Here is an 18853-nt window from a genome sequence, read left to right on the forward strand (position 1 = left end):
AGTTAAGGAATGGGAAGATGTGGCCCAGTAAAACCCTTGCTATTCAGGCCATGCAAGAACTAAGGACTAGCCAGCTGCCCCAAACTTTCATGTATTAGATTCGTGCAAAACAACTAAATCAACATTGTGGCAGAGAACTTACCCTGTCGATTTGATCTGTGCCAAACAGCATTAAAAGAGGCGATTTGTGGAAAGGCTGGACGGCTGGTAACGCGGCGCTGTGAGGTCCAGGGAAAGCCTTGCAAGGCTACAGTTAAAGCCAGTTCCTGGGTACACCCAGCCCGGGTCCTCCTCCAGAGAGGCACTCACTGCTCAAAGGGAGAGGAGCTCCTGAAGTCTTCTGAAACTGTCTGTGCGCCCAGCAGGCTCCCTATGGCCAGAGAAGCTCGCACTCTGCACTCGGGGCTGCAGAGGGAAAGAAGAGGAAAGGCTGGTAAGCAGAGATGGCAGCATTTCTGACGATGCGGGCTAACGGAAGTATACTTGACAAGCCTCTCCACTGGAACCATACAGTGACAGCCCATTAGCAAGGGCAGCAAGGATGGAAAATCTGAAATGCTAATACGCATGTGTTGAGGTCAGGGAGCAGCACTGCTCTTTAAATATTTTTATAAGTGACACAAACCCAGCAAGAGGTTAGTAATTCAAAGTCACATTGCTTTAAAGCCCATATGCCACATACTCTAAACCATCATGAGAGAAATCTCAAACAAAAAAAAAATGGCTATGAATATTATTTTGTGCACTTAAAAAAAAAAAAAGTCTGTGCAGTATAAAGGATGAATGAAGTCTGCCTCCCCAGAACGATGGTCCCTCCGAAAGACAACAGTACACCGGATTAACTAATTCTTGAAGAACTACTGAGAAACTGCTGGGTTTGGTCCATATTCAAGCAGCATTCTTAGTAGTAGATAATATACAGTTCAAAGACTCCCAGAACAATGGTGGGACTGCACACAAAACGGAAGGGAAGGGGCTCCAGATAACTAACAAAAAAACAAAAACCACCCAAACTCCCTTTTCCTTTAGGAAAGTGAAAAACATCAACATTTGCTCAAGGAAGAGGAAATTTTTATTAGAATCAAACTTTCCCATTCAAATTGTTAGCCAAAGTACCAGACCCCACCCCACTCCTCTCAGAAAAAAAAAAAAGCTCCCCGTTTTTAACCTGAAGGAACACTTTGCCAAGAAAGCGCTTGTGTAAATAAATCTCAGTAGAAAACAAACCTACATTCCTAAATAACCATGTGGAAAAGAAAACCTTCCACCTACCCTGAAATTCAACAGAAAAGTCTCCCAGATGCTATCACACCAGGCCTCACTTTAGCTTAAACTGAGGGTCCCAATCAACTTGAAAAGAAAATCTAGACACACAAACAGCACACCTAAAATAAGACACAGTAAAAAAAAAAAAAAAAAAAAAAAAATCCCTGTAGATCAGCCATTCCCAACAACAATGTAGCAAAGTCAGGGTGATGGCCGCTCCTCAAGTGGGCACCTGTAAAATGCTCCACACACCCTTGAGTTTCCACAAACTGTCGAAATGCTTGAAGTGCTGGTGTTTCTCTGGGCTTCTGGTGCCAGGGAAATATGATGGGTTCTCGGGAAGGTTGCTGTGGGTGCTTGTGTTTAGGAGTGGGGTAGCCAAAACTGTCAAACTACAAAGAACATGGGTGTCGCTGTATCGGTGGGAGGTGTAGATCAACAAGGAAGTAAACCTAATCTGATGCTGATAATTATTTATTTATTTATTTATTTATTTATTTATTTATTTATTTATTCTCTGTTTAAAAACCAGTGCTACTGAGTGATCACCCTGAGCACCCTGCCCTGGCCTCCTTTTAAAGTACAACCTCTACGGCCTGTCTTTCCCACATGGAGTTCCTTACCATTCTTTAACAATGTTCACATTCCCTGCCTGTGTTCGGCCTTCTCGGCCTATTATTACATGTTCCATTCTAATTCATTCTAATTCCTTGGTATTTATATTCTATACGTCTCAATCTGGTGCCCAATTCTGTACTGTAAAGTGGATTTGTCCCAAATCCAATTTAAAACCAGGTGCAGATTACACATTATTCTTCTGTTCCATTCTTCCTTCACAATATGTAGTATACTGTTAGTGCTCAAAAGTTACAGGATGAAAAACCAAATTAAAATTTAAGTATAATTTAACATTTATTGCCAAATGTACTGGGCTATTTAAAGACCCATAGACTGTAGTCAAAGCTGTGAGGTACTATATGAAAAATATTTGGTAAGGGGGTTGGAGAGATAGCTCAGTAGTTAGGAGCACTTGTTGCTCTTGTAGAAGACCAGGGTTCAGTTCCCAGCACCAGGATGATTGTTTATAACCACGTGTCACTCCTGTTTCGGGGCTCCAATGCCTTCTTCTGACATCCACACACACACCAGGCACACAGGTGGTGCACACACACATACATGCAGACAAAACATTCATACACATGAAATAAAAGAAATACATCTAAAAAAAACTAAATTGATAAGTCAAAAAAGGTTGAAAAGGGTGGTAAATAAAAGGTTCAAATGTTGAGCAAATTCCAAATACCCAACCCTTCAAATGTACTATTTAGAGCCTATTTGCCTACAAATAATCTTCCTGTCAGTGAGCAACCTGGGTAGAAATGACAGGAAAGGAAAACAGCTATATTCAAAACCCCCAGTCATTGAAAATATAATGCAAACTGAAGACTTATGTCCTAATTAAAATCGGTGCTATAAGATAATTAGATAACAAACTGCAACAACTTGAACTAGACTTTTATTGAGACCTAAGTATAGTTCTTAAAAGTTTGGCCAACGTATTTGTTTGGCTATGGAGTTTTAACCACTGGCAGCTAACCAAGCCATGTGAAAACCTAACCCATAAATTCTGAGACATGTTCCTGTGAAGGAGGAGAGGATAACCACAAGGGGGGAGAGAGCAATCCAACGTTCTAATTCCAGCGTTAGGTACTTATAACAGGCATATGTCTGCCGTACTGAAGTTTAAAGGTGCTTGACTGGTTCTTAGCAATAGCACCTGAGAACAGGCTAATACAAAAAGGACTTACAACTCTTGGGACTCACTATAGAAACAAAGAAACAAAAAAAGAAAATCAGGACAAGTCTCAACTTTTTAGTTAAAACTATATCCTTGGCTTCCAGTAACTGTGGCTTGCAAACATTGAGAATTTCTGTTTTTCCTAAAACAATCTCATACCTGTGCATTCTACCCACCCAGCTATATTACCCAAATAAATGACCACATTCATTAAACAAATTACCTGAAGAAGCAGGGTAGCATATAAGAACATGGACTTGGAAGTAGGCAACTTACTACATGTGACCTTCATTCATCATTTAACCTCTGTCAGTGGTTTTTTTTTTGTTTTTGTTTTTTTCTCCATGAAACAGGAAATATAGTTTTCACCTTGGAGAGCTGCTAGGAATCACTCATCTCTGACATTAGTCAACCAAATTATTTATGTTATCCAACTTAATCCTATCAACTACAACAGATGTTAACAAGAGTATGATTCCTCTTCTATATATAAAAAAAATTATGTTCAGACAACTGTAAGTAAGTTGGTCATATTTTAATGAGTGGTAAAACCAGAAGCCATACCTTTCTGACTCCAGAAGTTTATGTCCTTAATTGCCACTGTTAAACTGTCTCTTCATTCTATGTATAGAAATGAGTGTTCAGAGGTGGTTTTTTTAGGCCCCCTTTCCTAACTTGGTGAAGTATCCTGGCAGGAAAACTAGAAAACATACCAACTCCAAATAATAGCCATCAATCATTGCATGGTACTACAAGGGTAAATAGCTCACTGGTATAGCCTTCAAGAATCCTTCAAAAACAACCTATTCCGGCTACTTGGATATGAGAGAAAGACAGCTCTTGGTCTACCATTACTAGCAGAATTCATTCTGGATAGACATAAGGAGGGCAGGAGGACCTTAGCCAGTTCCTTAAATTCCCAACAGCTCAATGGAAAAAGAAAAGGTAAGACACATGGTCTGAACAGCAACAGCCCTGGAGGACTGAGAAGGGCAGGGGGAGTGACAAAACACTGGGAATGTCACTGCTGACAAATCAAGAAGTGAAATACAGAGCAGGTAATGGCTCCCTGACTCTGGAACCTTTCAAAATCCTAACAAAGTTAATCTTTGGATTTGGGGAGGAAATATGGCTATTTCCAAAAATTTCTCTAGCGGTTTAAAAAAATCATTCTTAAAAATTTCTAAACAAACCAGATATGGTTGCATACTCCTGTGTCATCTCAGCTACTTCAGAGGCTAAGAAAGGAGGGGAGCCTGAGCCCAGGGATTGAAGACCAGCTTGAAAAACACAATATGGACCAATCTCAGTAATAATAATAACTACCGGTGATGATGATGATGATGATGATGATGATGATGATGATAAGATGGAGGAGGAGAAGATGAGGGAGGAGGAGAAAAAGGAGGAGGAGGAAGAGAAGAAGAGTAACAGGAAGAAGAAGAAGAAGAGGAGGAGGAGGAGGGGGAGGAGAAGGAGGAGGAGGAGGAGGAGGAGGAGAAGAAGAAAGAAGAAGGAGAAGATCCAAACTTTACTTTCTCATGGACAGGTGGAAACACTGTTAAATAAGACAATGTACGTGGTGATACTTGCAAAGAATTATGGCCTATAACAAATATTAAAGTCTAGAGGACACCTGCAAACATTACTGAATAGTATTCCAATAGCAAGCAAAATGCAGCCCACAGTCTGCTTTTATAAATAAGAGTTTTACTGGAACAGACACATGTGTTCATTTTACATATAGTGTGTTGGCCGCCTTCACACTGAAATGGCAGAGTTGATAGTTGTGACAGAGTCCGTATGCTTGCAAGGCCTAAAATATTTACTATTTAGCCCTCCAGAGAAAAAGTTTGTTGACCCATACAATAACCTACATTCAAATCCACGAGCTACGTTAACAGTAGTACGCATAACTGAATGTTGAAACTGCCAAGTTAAAGATGTATTTTGCTTCTGAAACTTATTTCTTGGAATGCTACACTTAGGATTTGTATACAGTATGCTATGCATATAAACTGATTTTATTTGCAAGGATGACTCACCAAGACAAGCAGGCTGGGCCACAAACACACATTTATAACACAGCAACAGCTACAAGCAATCGTGACCAATTCTCTCCCACATGCCTCTCCTGCTTTGACTCCACGAAATGTCAATCTAGCCTATCCTTCAACCCACCGGGCACCTTGAGTCAAGCTTTCACATTGACATCAGCAGATTCCTTTTATCTGCTAGTGCCTCTGTGTTGACTCTTTTAACTCTTGTATAAGAATTGTAATGTATTTTCCACTCCCTTGCTAAGTGATTTTTCTTCGGTTTTAGAAAAACAGATATAGTATACTCTCCAAGAAGTCTCAGGAAAGAACTCAATCACAGAAGCACTACCCACCCTCCTGGCATACATCTACATACGAGCAGGAAACAAACATTAGATTTCTAAGAGATGAAGAAGAAAAGTGTCAGGGAGAGCCAATATCAAAAATAAAATAGAATCTCCAGGGTGTTTTAAGGTAAAACACGCAAGTCCGTCCCCAGCCTAAGGACCAGTCAAAGAGAAGATACAAGAGACACTGTACACTCCCAGGAATCTGATTTAAGGCCCAACTACCAGAGAGACTCTCCTCTAGAATTTAATGTATAATTTGGCTGAGGAGAGGGACTCATGGTGGATTACTTAATTACTGAGTGTAATTAAGTACCAGACTACACTTCTGAAGATAACCTGCTTAGATTTTGTAACCTCCAAACTCTCCACTGAAGTGGTTTGGCGGTCCATCAAAATCCTTTTTATTTGTCCAACCAAAGACCCATTTATTTGTGCCAGGAACATAAAGAGGTTCAAGGATGAAACTTGAGAGAACAAAGGCAACAGGCCATAGTAGAGTTCCAGGCTTGCACCAGAGCCCTGGATTGAGGCTCAGCCCTGCCAACCACGTGTCACGTGATCCAATCCAACAGTTCAAGCAGCACTCTCCTACAGGCAAAACCAGCATCGTGACCTCCCTGCAGAGTGGCCACACTGGAAGGCTATGGCATTCAGTGGCTCATTACTACCAGCTTATATAAACTCAGTATTTAAGGAGTGAAAACAGGCAACGACGAGGATGACTGCAGCTGATCATGAGAAGGCGAAGTTCTGACGGCTTTAATTCATGATCGCTATTGTTTTTAAAAGTAGGTATTATAAAGGATTCCACATAAAAACCAGAAAAGTGGGACATGAAAGATTAAGAGCCCAATGTCCACTGGCAGAAGCTCAAAAAAAAACCTCTAAATGCCTTAAATAAAAAGGCTACAAACCAGGGCCGGAGAGATGGCTCAGTGGTGAAGAGCACTGTTTGATCTTCCAAAGGACCCTGGTTCAGTTTCCAGCACCCACACGGCAGCTCACAACCATCTATAACTCCTGTTCCAGGGGATCCAACATCCACTTCTGGCCTCCATAGACACCAGACATACACATGGTACACAAACATGTATGCAGGCAAAACATTCATACACATACGAAATCATAATTAAGTAAATCTTCACAACCAAGATTAGAAACTAAAATGGCACCCTGCCCCCACTCCACTATTAACTCCACCCAGACAGAAAGACACCCCTCACCGGCAGCCCACTCAACTCTCTCTTTCCGTTTCTTCCCTATCCCTGACCTCTCCTTTTATCTGTGCCCAGTGGTGTCTATTTTTTGAGTGTGTGTGTCTGCATACACACGTGCGTTCCCCCAACCCGCCACCCCTGAATGGAACCAGACTTGAATGAATGGTAAGCAGGCTCCTCTTCAGACTGTCGGGTGCAGCTTTCATGTCGCATCCCACCCCAGCATCACACTCCTCCACCACAAGGTGCCCATGTGTTAACTGTTGACTCACCGGAACACGGTAATCCTTGATGATTACCTTCACACATAACACCATCCAGGCTTTCATCAGCTCCTGATCTCAAAACACCTTCACAGAGAGTTCGAAGTGATGCCACCCACTGGGCCAGGACCAGATTTTCTGGTTTTATAATGAGGTGTCTGGCATTTTGTATCTCCTCAGCTTTATTCTGGGGTGCTAAGGTCTATGTACCTCACTACACAGACCTCTTAGCAAAGCTTCCCAGGGAGACACTCCAGAATGCAGGGACTCAGCATCCAACATCTTGTTTGTATCTCCAATGCCTAGTCTAACACGGCACTAGATTAAAATCTATATGGACTGGACAAAGTTTAAATTACAGAAAAAACAAATGCCCTAACAATGACAAACTTATACTTAGAGCCACTGTGTGGCAGGCAAGTTACCACCCTGAGCAAAGCAGGAATAAAGCACCAAGGACTCCTAGACCCCTTTATCACATGGATGTCAGTTACTAACCTAAATAAAATGTTCATCAGGTCACTTCCCTAACGAAGCTTCAACAAGAATAAACGGAAGAACAGTTCAACACTATCCCATTTGTTTTGTTGGAACTATTATCTGCCCACAAGCCATATAGACATCCCCAAGGCTACTAAGGCAACTGACCCGATGCCAAAAACTTGATTGGAAGTCCAATCAAGTTAAAAATAAGATATGAACAAGGATTTATGCAACCTTGCTTTGGGGTGTGTGTTCACTACTTTGTAACTGTGTCAGATGAGCTGTATACTTTGTAAGTAGTTGCCGGTCCTGTAAGGGATGATCTAAACAACCCCCACCCCCCCCACCCACCCCCACCCCCGCAAGCCTCTTGCATAGCCTCAAAGCCAGGTGTGGCGCCACACACTCATGATCACTAAACCGCTAAAGCAGAAAGATTACCTCCCGACTTGGCTAGCTGGGTCTATGAAACGACCACTCTTTCAAAAATAAATAAAATAAGGAGAAACATAAGCTCTTCCACATCTTTTTGTTTGGCTTGTTGTTTTGAGAAGGCATCCTACTACATCGTCCAGGCTGGCCTCAATCCCTGGCTCCTCCAGCTTCCCAAGTGCTAGGATTACTGACCTGCTGGCTCACTTACTGATCATAGGTTTCTAGAATTGGGTCATATCCTTTCCAACCCAAACACCCACAAGCACTTGTCCGCCCTCGGTACGGTGAGTTTACAGAAAATAAAAATCAAGAATCGACTCCGCACCTACCACTGATGGTGTTGGTAAGCACCAGAGTGCTCCATAGGAGGGCCTTCCATCTGTACCAGATTACACAGGTCTAAACAAGGTCTGTTGGAGAAAGCACTGCACCAATGAACCAATGTTCCTCCAAGCCTGTCACTTACCCTCTCTGATACCCACTGCCCATGATTACAAACTGCAGTATCTTCCCCACTAGCTCAAAGCCTGTCTATTTAAGGTATTTCTTTCACTACTGCCAGCAGAATTCTTTAAGAATTACACTTAAAGGGATACTCTTTAATTAAAGATGGTTTTGCTATCTTCTTCACTACCCACAAGCACTTGCCTGCCTCACCGTACAGAGGGCGGACAAGTGCTTGGGGGTGATGGCACCCAACACAGTCATTCAAAAAAAAAAAAGGTAAAAACATTTTTCATGTAACTTAGCAGTTCTTAACTCAAAGGTTTGCTTGGAATTTAATTTGTTTACCAATTGAGGGGTAAGTGAACAACAAAATCCAAAGAAAAACTGGATGCCTGCCAGATATGGTCCCCCACGGGGCATAATACACGCAGCACCCGAAAGCCAGACGTCGTCACTCTCTCCACCACCTCGGTGGATGTCTGCCTGAAACGACTCTTTGCCGGGAATCTGGCAAACTCCTCTGGTTCATGATCAGCTTCAGTATCATGTCCTGAAGCCCAAATCCACAAGCCATCTGAGTTCCATGCTTCTCACCCGGTACTCTCAAACTCAACTACCGTGGCACCCAGGAAGTCTTTCAACCTTTCAATGTTTCCATCTATTTCCACCAGTAGGTTTTTAGACTCATCAATGATAAGTAGTATTTTTAAGCAGTGAAACATCAGGGGCCATCTTGATAAATGACAGCTCCCTGATAAACGTTGATGAATGAACTGGTACATCTTGATACTGGATTCGAAGCATGAGGAAACCTTCCAGAATATAAACAACAAAAAAATAATAATGCTAATGGCAAGAAGGAGGTAGGTCTATTGGAATCCACTTTTAGTGTTGCCTCCCCTTTTAAGTCAAAGCAATACATGCATACCTACATATCTAGACGTAAGTAGGTACATAAATAGATACATAGATACCCAGTCCCAATGATGTTACTAAGGGTGAGCCACGATGAGTTCTTACTTTATACAAAAAGGAGAACACAAGACATATACACTCACCCATAGCTTTGTACTCCCACTGGAGAACAAAGAACTATTGTGCATTCTAGTAGAACATAATCTGTTTTCTAAATCACCGAAGAAGGCAGGACTGGCGAGCAACACGCAGACATCATGCTAACAAATGCACTATTACTGGAAACTAAGATACTGTCAGTAAAATTATGAAAGGAGATGCTTCATCTTACAAGAAAAATGCTAATTTTTTTTTTCCCAGAAAATTATTCTTGAGACGGTCACTTGGAGCCATGCCCCATACAGTTCCTGCATCCGGGCTGTCTCTCATTGGCCTCTTTCCAGACACTTGCAGTCAAAGTGAAGGTGCTGCAGTGAGAAAGGTTGTGTTCTTCCTCTGATTATATTATGGGTTGTAAATATGCTCCTCAACACCCCATGGATTAAAAACCTGGTTGCCAGTCTGTGGCCCTACTCGGGGTTGGTGGAATCTTCGGTAGAGAAGGCCAAGTGGAAGGAAATTAGGTGATTGGGGCATGTCTTTGAAGGGGACACTGAGACCTTTATTTCTCGCACACCCCAACACCAGAGGCAAACAGGCATCTTCAAATCCCTGTGTTCCCATCATAATGCCAGGACAAGTCTAAACAAGCACAGAATGAAACTCTGAGGCAAATAAACCTTTCCTCTTGTAACATTGACTGTCTCGGGTATTTTGTCACAGCAAAGGAAAGTTGACTACACATAACATAACAAGGGTACGCTCCTTACAGTTTTCCCCTGCCCTGAGTGCATGCCCTGCTGTGTATAAATGTGGATCTGAGGGGGGCTGTGGGCTGGAGTAATTAACATGGGACAGCATCTAAGAAAGGACTCATGAGTTATTGGGAGACCACTAAAAGGAGAGGTGGAGTGGGGAAGAGCCAGGCCTGTAGCTCAACTACCAGAGTTGGGAGAAAACCCTCTTCCAATGATACTTTAGAGAGGAGGTGATGTGGGTGAGAAGCTAGAGATGGGACTATTTCCAGAATACATGCTATTATCAAGACTACATTTATCTTTGCTCCTTGAATACCTGGCTTCCATAGCTCAAGCAATTTTATATCAGTAACCACAAAGCTCAGATTTTTTTTCCTTCCACTTTAATCTCATATCATTAAGCATTCGGTCCACTAACAGAATTACAGGGCTCTTGATTTGGGGTTATTATTAATTAGGACAGTTTGGCACCCAGATTCATTTTGATAGATTCATATTATAAAATGAAACGTGCCTGCCATTGATCACATTCACACTCTTCATCATGAGCCTCCAGCTTCCACACCTGTGGTTAATTTACATCAGCACCAGCTGAAATACTGGCCTTCCGGTCATTTGCGATATCACATCTCTGAAGACGCATCTTACCTGACAATTAATAGGAACAATCTATATTTACCATCGATAACCCAATTCCCAAAGGTGACAGAATCACTAATGTAAATGAGAAATTTACCCGGGGCCTTATGCATACTAGGAAAGTGCTACTCACCCAGTTCAGAAACTAATTCAGAGTGCTTGGTTTGATTGATTGCTTGGTTGTTTGAGACAGTGTTTCACTCTCTATCTTGGGCTGTCCTTGAACTTGCTATGTGGCCATGGCTGGTCTCAGACATGCAGTCCTCCTGTTACAGCCTCTCAAGTACTGAGATCGCCCGCCACAAAGGTTTTAACATCATCGTTAATTAAAATGTGCTCTGTTTGTCCAATGATTACAAAAACAAACAACAACAAACAAACACTTTATATGTTTGTATATACTGGCTAGTTTTTATGTCAACTTGCCACAAACTAGTGTCATCTGAGAGGAAGGAACCTCAATTGAGAAAATGCTTCCCTAAGAGCGGACTGAAGGCAAGCCAATAGAGCATTTTCTTAATTAGTGATTGATACTGGAAGGTCCATCCCATTGTGGGTGGGGCCACCCTTGGGCAGGCTGTGCTGGGTTCCATAGGAAATCCGGCTGAGTAAGCCATGAGGAATAAGCCTGTAAGCAACACCCCTCTATGGTCTCTGCATCAGCTTGTGCCTCTAGGTTCCTGACCAGTTTGAATCCCTGCCTTGGCCTCCCTCAATTGACTATGAGTCAGGATGTGTAAGCCAAAAAATTCCTTTCCTCCCCAAGTTCCTTTCGGTCATGGTGTTCCATCACAGCAATAGTAACCTTAAGACACAAACATATGTAGGTGTGTGTGTGTGTGTGTGTGTGTGTGTGTGTGTGTGTGTGTGTGTGTGTGTGAACTTTATGATACACATGAGTTTAAAAAGAAATGCAAAGGGTGGGATGTAGCTCAATAACAGCATTTGCCCAGCACATGCAAAGGCCTTGTGGGTTCAATCTCCAAAACTATAAGACAAAATACAATATTTTAATGCAAGAAAAGCTAGAAGTGACCTATCGCCTCAATGTTTCCCCAGGTGCTAATGCTCTCAGTGAAGTTCCAACAGAGAGCATATACCAACAAACTAGCACCGTGCCTTGGCTTCCCAGATCCTCCAATCCCAGATGCCCAGAGAATATCTAATTATGATAGGATGTGAGGGGCTAGAGAGATGCTCAGTGATTCAGAGCTCATATTGCTCTGGCAGAGGACCCGAGTTTGGTTCCCAGCACCCATGTTGAACAGCTCACAACTTCCTGTAATTAATCTCAGTTCCAGAGGCACACACACACATACTCATACACATACTCAGGCATACACACATACACATAGTTAAACCTTTAAAGAAGATAGGACATAAAAGTACAGTGGATACAGAAAGGAAATAACGTTAGCAGTCACCATGTTCATCTGACATGTCAACAATTCTTAGAAAAATTCGCTGTTTCAGATGACTAAGGCCTAGTCCGTTCCATGAGCATTTGTCTCTCTGACTTTGCTTTTCTACTTTTTAAGTCCCAGAGGGAAGTGTTAATCTTCTGGAAGTTTCAGAATGGCTCATTTTCTAACACTGGTGGGAAGGAAGAGGCTAGCTTCTGAGTTTTAACTTTGCGTTAAGTGTGAGGGCTGGGGCTCATAAGAGTCACTAGAGTGTGTTTGAGTTGCAAGACTTTCCTTGCTTGTGCCAACACTGACCTGCCCTCAGACTTACTTGAAGACAACACAGACCGCCCATTCCACTGAGTCTCTCAGAACTCATCACAAGCCCTAAGCCGGCTTAACATACCATGAGGCTTCCTCCCATTGTTATGCACTTTGGACACATGAAGAGTGGGCCACAGACGTGTCTGGAAACTTTGATTTTAAATATTATTTTGGATGGACTTTCTAATCACACATACCAAAAAAATATACCCTATGTTCTACTTCTGAGTTAAAGTCAACTCCTAACACCTTGGGCAAAGACAAATCTAACCTTTAATGTATGTCTGTGTTTGTTCGTTTGTCTAAAGAAAGAGGTAAATAAATGTGAGTACTCCACAGAAGTAGGGTCCAGTCTGCACTGAAAATACATGAGTAAGTTCTCTAGAAGCATGGGAATGGTTCCTAGCGGTGATGTCCATCATTCATCAAATACCAAGAATGGTAAAGGAATCTAGGATCTCATACACCCAATCACAAAAAAACATGAATTCATGGATACAGATATAACTGCACATACACACACACACACAACACACACACACAACACACACACACACACACTGAACTATGATTTTTTTTTTTCAGTCAATGGCATGGTCTGAAGGTTTGTGGCCTCCAGAAAATTTACAAGCTAAAATCTAATCATCAACATGGTGATATTAGGAGGCAGGCCTGGGAAAAGCAAGTAAGCCCAGAGTGCAGGATCTCACAGGATCAATGCCTGCGGGGGATAATGAGGCTCCCTGGCGCTGCCTTCCAGTTCCCACGTGTGAGCACACAGTAAGATCCTCATGTTTTGTTTTGTTTTTCAAGGAAGTGGCCAGCAGGCTGCACACTCCTCGGTAACAATCTGCCGCCTCCTCCGGGACACTGGTTAAGAACCCAGCCTGAAGAACCAGACAGCCTGACTGAGAATTCCAGCCTCGTCATTTGCTACCTTCAAGGCCATAGACACTAACTACCTGCTCCTCATTTTCTTCATCTGCAAAATTAAATTAAAACTTGTGCCTGCCTGGCAGAGTCATTAGGAGAATTATATGAGCTGATACATATAAAGCACTCAGAACAGAGCCCGGTAGAAGGAAGCGCCATTTTAAGGCAAGTGATCACTATTACTGACACTCTTGTGACCATAACCCTGACTTTTATAACCCTCACTTCCTTCCTTTCCTTAATAGATTTTACTTTCACCAACTTAAAAAAAAAAAAAAAAAAAAAAAAAAGCAGCTCCTCCAACCCTATCTCCTGACTTCTCCCACTCTGAAAGACATAGCAGAGGCACAGGGACGCTGGTGCTGAATCAGCCCCTCGTCTTTACTTCCACAGTGAATAATAAATTACCTGGCAATCCTCACAATGGACTGCACCCTAGCTCTGCCCCACAGGCAGGCTGAAAACAATGGTAAAAGCAGTGATCCCTCAACCTGGGGTGTTTACTGGAAGGACAAAGGCAAACCTTCATATTAACAGCCACTGCATGTGTGGTCCTACTCACATCCCCCAGCATCAGCTAGCAAACAGAAAACTGAAACCGTATCCCCACCACCCAGCCAATCAGGTCTTCAACACACATTACCATTCTTCATCACTATGGACACACCCATCCACCAACAACACTCTGGACCCATTTAAACTTCCATGAAGTATACAGAGGAAAGGCAAAGTGTCCCAACTAGAATTCACCCAAGCCCTTTAAACAATAGGAAACAGTGATGTCCTGACATTTAGAAAAAGACTATCTGCATTTAAAAGCTATGGAGACAGGTCAAAATCCATTCACTACCTAATATTAATCACCAAGGGGTCACATTTCCCTTTCATTTGCCATCTAAATAAAAGCTACAGCAGGAAAAAGTTGCACACTTTTCCAAAGATGCCTAACATAAAGGTCCTGTCTAAAAGAGCAGTTTCTTCACAGATCTTATTTTGCCATCTGGAGTCAAAAGATAAATAAAACCATGCTTGGCAATGCTAGGCCCATTGGTATAGCCTGGGAGCGGCCTTTGAGCACGACGTTTACAGCAAGGCACCTTGGGGATAGCTCACAGTCAGAAAGCAGTTTCCAGGAAAGAAAGGCCGGCTACACTTGAAAGTATTCCTTAATTGTCCCTCCCTCATGTCTAAGTCTCCTTCTGCCTGATATTCCATGGGGATAAATGAATAAGCCTCATTACCAGGTGAGCCAATCACCAGGTATTTTTCTCAAGATCCTCCCAGTACTAGCCAGAGGGCTCACCTGGTAAAGGGAGCTTGTCACCAACCTTGACAACCTGAGTTCGGTCCCTGGGACCCACATGGCAGAAGGACAGAACCAATGCCTACAAACTATCCTCTGCCCTCCCCCACAAGCGCACTGTGACCAAGATGTATACTCATGCATGCGTATACACACACACACACACATACACACACACCAATTAAATGAAAACATTTACAAGAACAGATTCATCTTCGTGAGAGTGCTTAGGTATACACTCTGTTCTCCTCACTCCTGGCTCTGTCCACCAGAAATAACTACCATCCTTCAACAACAGAGAGGCTTAAACTCTTGGGTCCTGGGTCTCCAGGCAGAATGCAGGGGACCATCTACCTCTTCTGGATGTGCACTTCAACTGTGTGTCATAAATATCCAACTGTGGGCAACAACATGTTTCCTTCCAGATGTTGCCATGAACAGGAAGAAGAGACTCTGTGACAGGGAGTTTGTTCCTCAAACTTTATGTTCCTTTCGCCTACAAAATGAGGCTAAGGGTGCCAACTTCCCCAGAGCCTTCAAAAACAGAAACAAAAGGGGCAAATTAACCTAGATTTGAAACCTACAGGGAGGTGATAGTCGCCTCTTTTGAAGAGATATGACTGTCTGCTCTACTCAGTACAATTTTCCTTTCCTCCTTCGGAAACCTAAGGGTTTTTGAGAAAGAATGTTCCCGTCTGGGCTTTTGAGAAAGAATGTTCCCGCCTGCACAGAGCCCCGTGTGGCAAGGCATCTAAGAAGGGCTTCCTTCGTGAAGAGGCTAAGGAAGAACACAGAACAAGTGCTGACGAGACCAACCTTTGACATCATTCTGCTATCTTCTAGAACAATGCAATAGGTGTTGTTGTTGTTGTTGTTGTTTAATTATTACATTTGTGTGTGTGTGTGTGTGTGTGTGTGTGTGTGTGCACGCACACATCTCTTGCACACAGGCCTATGTGATACCACAACACACATACAGAGGTCAGGGGACAACTTCTGAGGTCTGGTTCTCTCCTTCCATCATGTGGGAGCCCACAATCCAAATCAAGTAATCCGGCTTGGAGATCAGCACCTTTACCTATTAACCATCTCATCATCGAGACAACGGGTTTTGCACTGTTTGCTTTGAACCTGGGGATTCGAACATACTGGGAAAGGGACACAAGGTGGACAGTGTTGTGGTGACTCTTCTAGCAAACTTTGGGGAGCGTAACTTTTCAATGGCATTTATATCCATTTCTAGGGTCCCAAATTTGAACTAATCCGGACAAATAGTTTGGAAGCTGCCAGCCAACTTTATTCTACGGGTAACCATTAAGTTTTAATCGGATGTGGTTCAATTTCTGGACCAGTGCACATTAAGAGGGGAAATTGTGCAAAAGAAGGAGGAGGGAGAATGGAGGGGGGAGGACTGGGGAGGATGGAGAGGGAAGGAAGGAGCAGGAAAGGGAAGTGGAGGAGGAGCGGAACAAAAGAACCGCCCCCCGGCCAATCAGTGACCGAGGCCGCTGGCTGGGAACCCTTCCGCCCTCTCTGCAGCTGTCGTCTCCCGCAGTTGGCACGTCGCACTGCCAATCTGGGACTGGCTTCCAGTGAGGACAGCATTGTTTTATTGGCTACTGAGGCAGTGCACACACCATTAATGGAGTTTTTATCTCTCCTTTTTCCTGTCAGTACAGAACCAGCCAGTCTGACTCTGTTTATCATTAAGAAAGCTTCCCCACCCCACCCCCACACGCTCTTTAATCCAACAACATCTGGGAAACTCCGGCTTCTGCCATGTAAAAAGGAAACAGCTACAGAGCGAAAGGTGGAAAAAGCACTGCTCTAGCCATACTGAAAGACCAGCAAATTCCGACAGGCAAACTTCTCTTGAGCCACCCTGAACCTCTGAAATGCTGTTGGTCTCAAAAAAGGGAAGGGACCAGCCACAGTATCACTTTAAACTGTAGCAAGAGTATTGCCATTTTGACATGTAGCTTTTCTAAAAAAACAAACAAAAAAAGAAGAAAGAAATGGAAAGAAAAATTATGCGCTGGGAAATTTCCTCGCTAGGATGTCCAATTTTAAATAAGAATAATATTTAGAATATTATTTTTTTAAGTTTTTTTTTATGAGAAAGGGTAAACGCAAAGATCAAAACTTATAAGCTATCACAGTGCGTCCATCACTAACGTAGGAATGAACAGGAAAACCTGTTCATTAATGGCACCATTAAAGCCAGATAACAGTCCTTGTGTCACAGACCACTGGCTCTTCTGCAGCTGAAGAACGCTTTTTGGTTAGACCACACTCTGAGACATCAAGTCCATACGGGAAAGCCCACAAAGCCACCCACGCTCCAGTTCACATTGGTAGAGGAGCTTCCAGCCACTCAGCTACTCGCCCCTTTCCTTGACCTTGCTCTCCGGAAAGCATGCACACCCTGCTCTCTACTGAAGGCTTTAACAAGGCTCATGGGGGCCCAGGTCCCTTCAACCCTGATGCTAAGTAACCCTGAACCTAAAAATGTAAGAGGTCCAACATACAGGTGCCGAGCCATCCCTCCCGCCCTTCCCCCATTCCACTGTTTCTCGTAATGCACTAACAGCCATGTAAGGTCAGAAATGTTTACTTCCTCAGGAATGCTCATTACCCCAAAACCGAACATCTGAGTGTCAGCAAAAGTTAACCATTCACTTTTAATTTGTTCTTATTGTGCCAATCAGGAAAAAGGGAAAGAAAAAAAAGAAAGAAAGAAAGTCAACTAAGCGTCTGAGCTACAGGCTGGTGCTCCTAGAAGCTGTGCCTAATGACAGTCTCCATAAGGTAACTTGATCCTCTCACAGTGGGAGACTAGAGTAAGCACTGGCCTCTCTCTGGTCTCGCCTTTCTATTGTCCCACCCTGTAGGGCCAGCTGTTTCTGACGGCCAAATTGCTGCATGCTAAGCAATGAATGCTGTCAGGGAAGGAATTTTCATCTCTATAATGCATAGGCCTCCGTGGACAAATTATACAGCTTATGGTGCTGGCTGCAGGATGCTGCTCCAGGCTTGAAGTGCTGCCAAAACACAGCCTGTCCTCCATGATCCCGAGTCCCAAGCTGACAAGACAGTCACCAGAAACGAATCTGAATGGCCAGATAGAAATGGAACATGTGTTTCTCAGAGACAAACAAAACCTGTGGGGAACGGCCATCTCGCAGTCATCTTTGATGGACAGAGAAGGTGTGAGCGCTCACCAAGCTACGTCATAGCATAGAGCCACCCAGCACAGCATCCTTCGATACCCTGAAGTAGATCACCCCCCGCACAGCAGCACCAGCCCTAGCTCTCTGGTTCTGGGGAAAGCTAGGCTAACTCAGAAGACATAACAGGGTCACTACTTCTTGAAAGCCAACAAAATGGAAGAGACCCCAAAATACTGCTCATTCATAATAAAGAAGGGCCTCAACATGTGCTCTATGGAATCATTCCTCCCCAGCTCTCCAACCTGCTCCCCAGCTTTTCCAATAACAACCCCTGAATCTGACCTGGGATACCAAGCACTCCTTTTTCTAAATCCATGCTGAAGATGGGTAGACTACACACTGAACTGGATTTGAGGGTGAGATGTGACCTAGACTGACCCAGCCACAGTGACTCTGAGATCTTTACTAGAACAACTAGAAAAGAAAGTTTCAGCCGGGCGGTGGTGGCGCACGCCTTTAATCCCAGCACTCAGGAGGCAGAGCCAGGCGGATCTCTGTGAGTTTGAGGCCAGCCTGGACTACCAAGTGAGTTCCAGGAAAGGCGCAAAGCTACACAGAGAAACCCTGTCTCGAAAAACCAAAGAAAAGAAAGTTTGGTTTTCTCAGTATGCATGGATGTGGGAGAATATGCCACAGCCATCCTGCTATCATAAAGGGAAATCTTGCCTGAAAATGGAGCTCACACAGGATGAATCTGGGTGGTTGGGGGGGGGGGGCGGTGACAAGAGACAAGTTCCCAGGAACACTGCTGGAGCACTAGTTTGGCCCAGATGAATGCAGCAGCCATTCAATGTCACTTTCCCTGGGCTTACAAATGCAGACTAAGCATGCACACCTCGCTGCCTCTAACAGCATCCAAGTGTACACCTTACCATGAAAATCAGGAAAAAAATCAAATGTTCCTGGTAGCCCTTATGCTTCTATAAGCTGGAAATGGGAAGTGTGGCCTAA

At 43.4% G+C, this 18853-nt stretch overlaps 1 protein-coding gene across 2 annotated transcripts in view; it reads right to left on the reverse strand.

The window, feature by feature from the left end:
- Positions 1-18853, reverse strand: part of Acvr1 (activin A receptor type 1) — a 123026-nt gene that overhangs the window by 70422 nt on the left and 33751 nt on the right. For both annotated transcript variants that reach the window (XM_052724249.1, XM_052724250.1), the window contains exon 2: positions 143-405. The gene's annotated coding sequence lies outside the window, so the exon portion shown is untranslated. The remainder of the gene's footprint in view (positions 1-142; positions 406-18853) is intronic.

This window comes from Peromyscus californicus, unplaced genomic scaffold (assembly GCF_007827085.1).
Source record: "Peromyscus californicus insignis strain IS unplaced genomic scaffold, ASM782708v3 Scaffold_7__1_contigs__length_154581171, whole genome shotgun sequence".
In the NCBI taxonomy this organism is placed as follows: domain Eukaryota; kingdom Metazoa; phylum Chordata; class Mammalia; order Rodentia; family Cricetidae; genus Peromyscus; species Peromyscus californicus.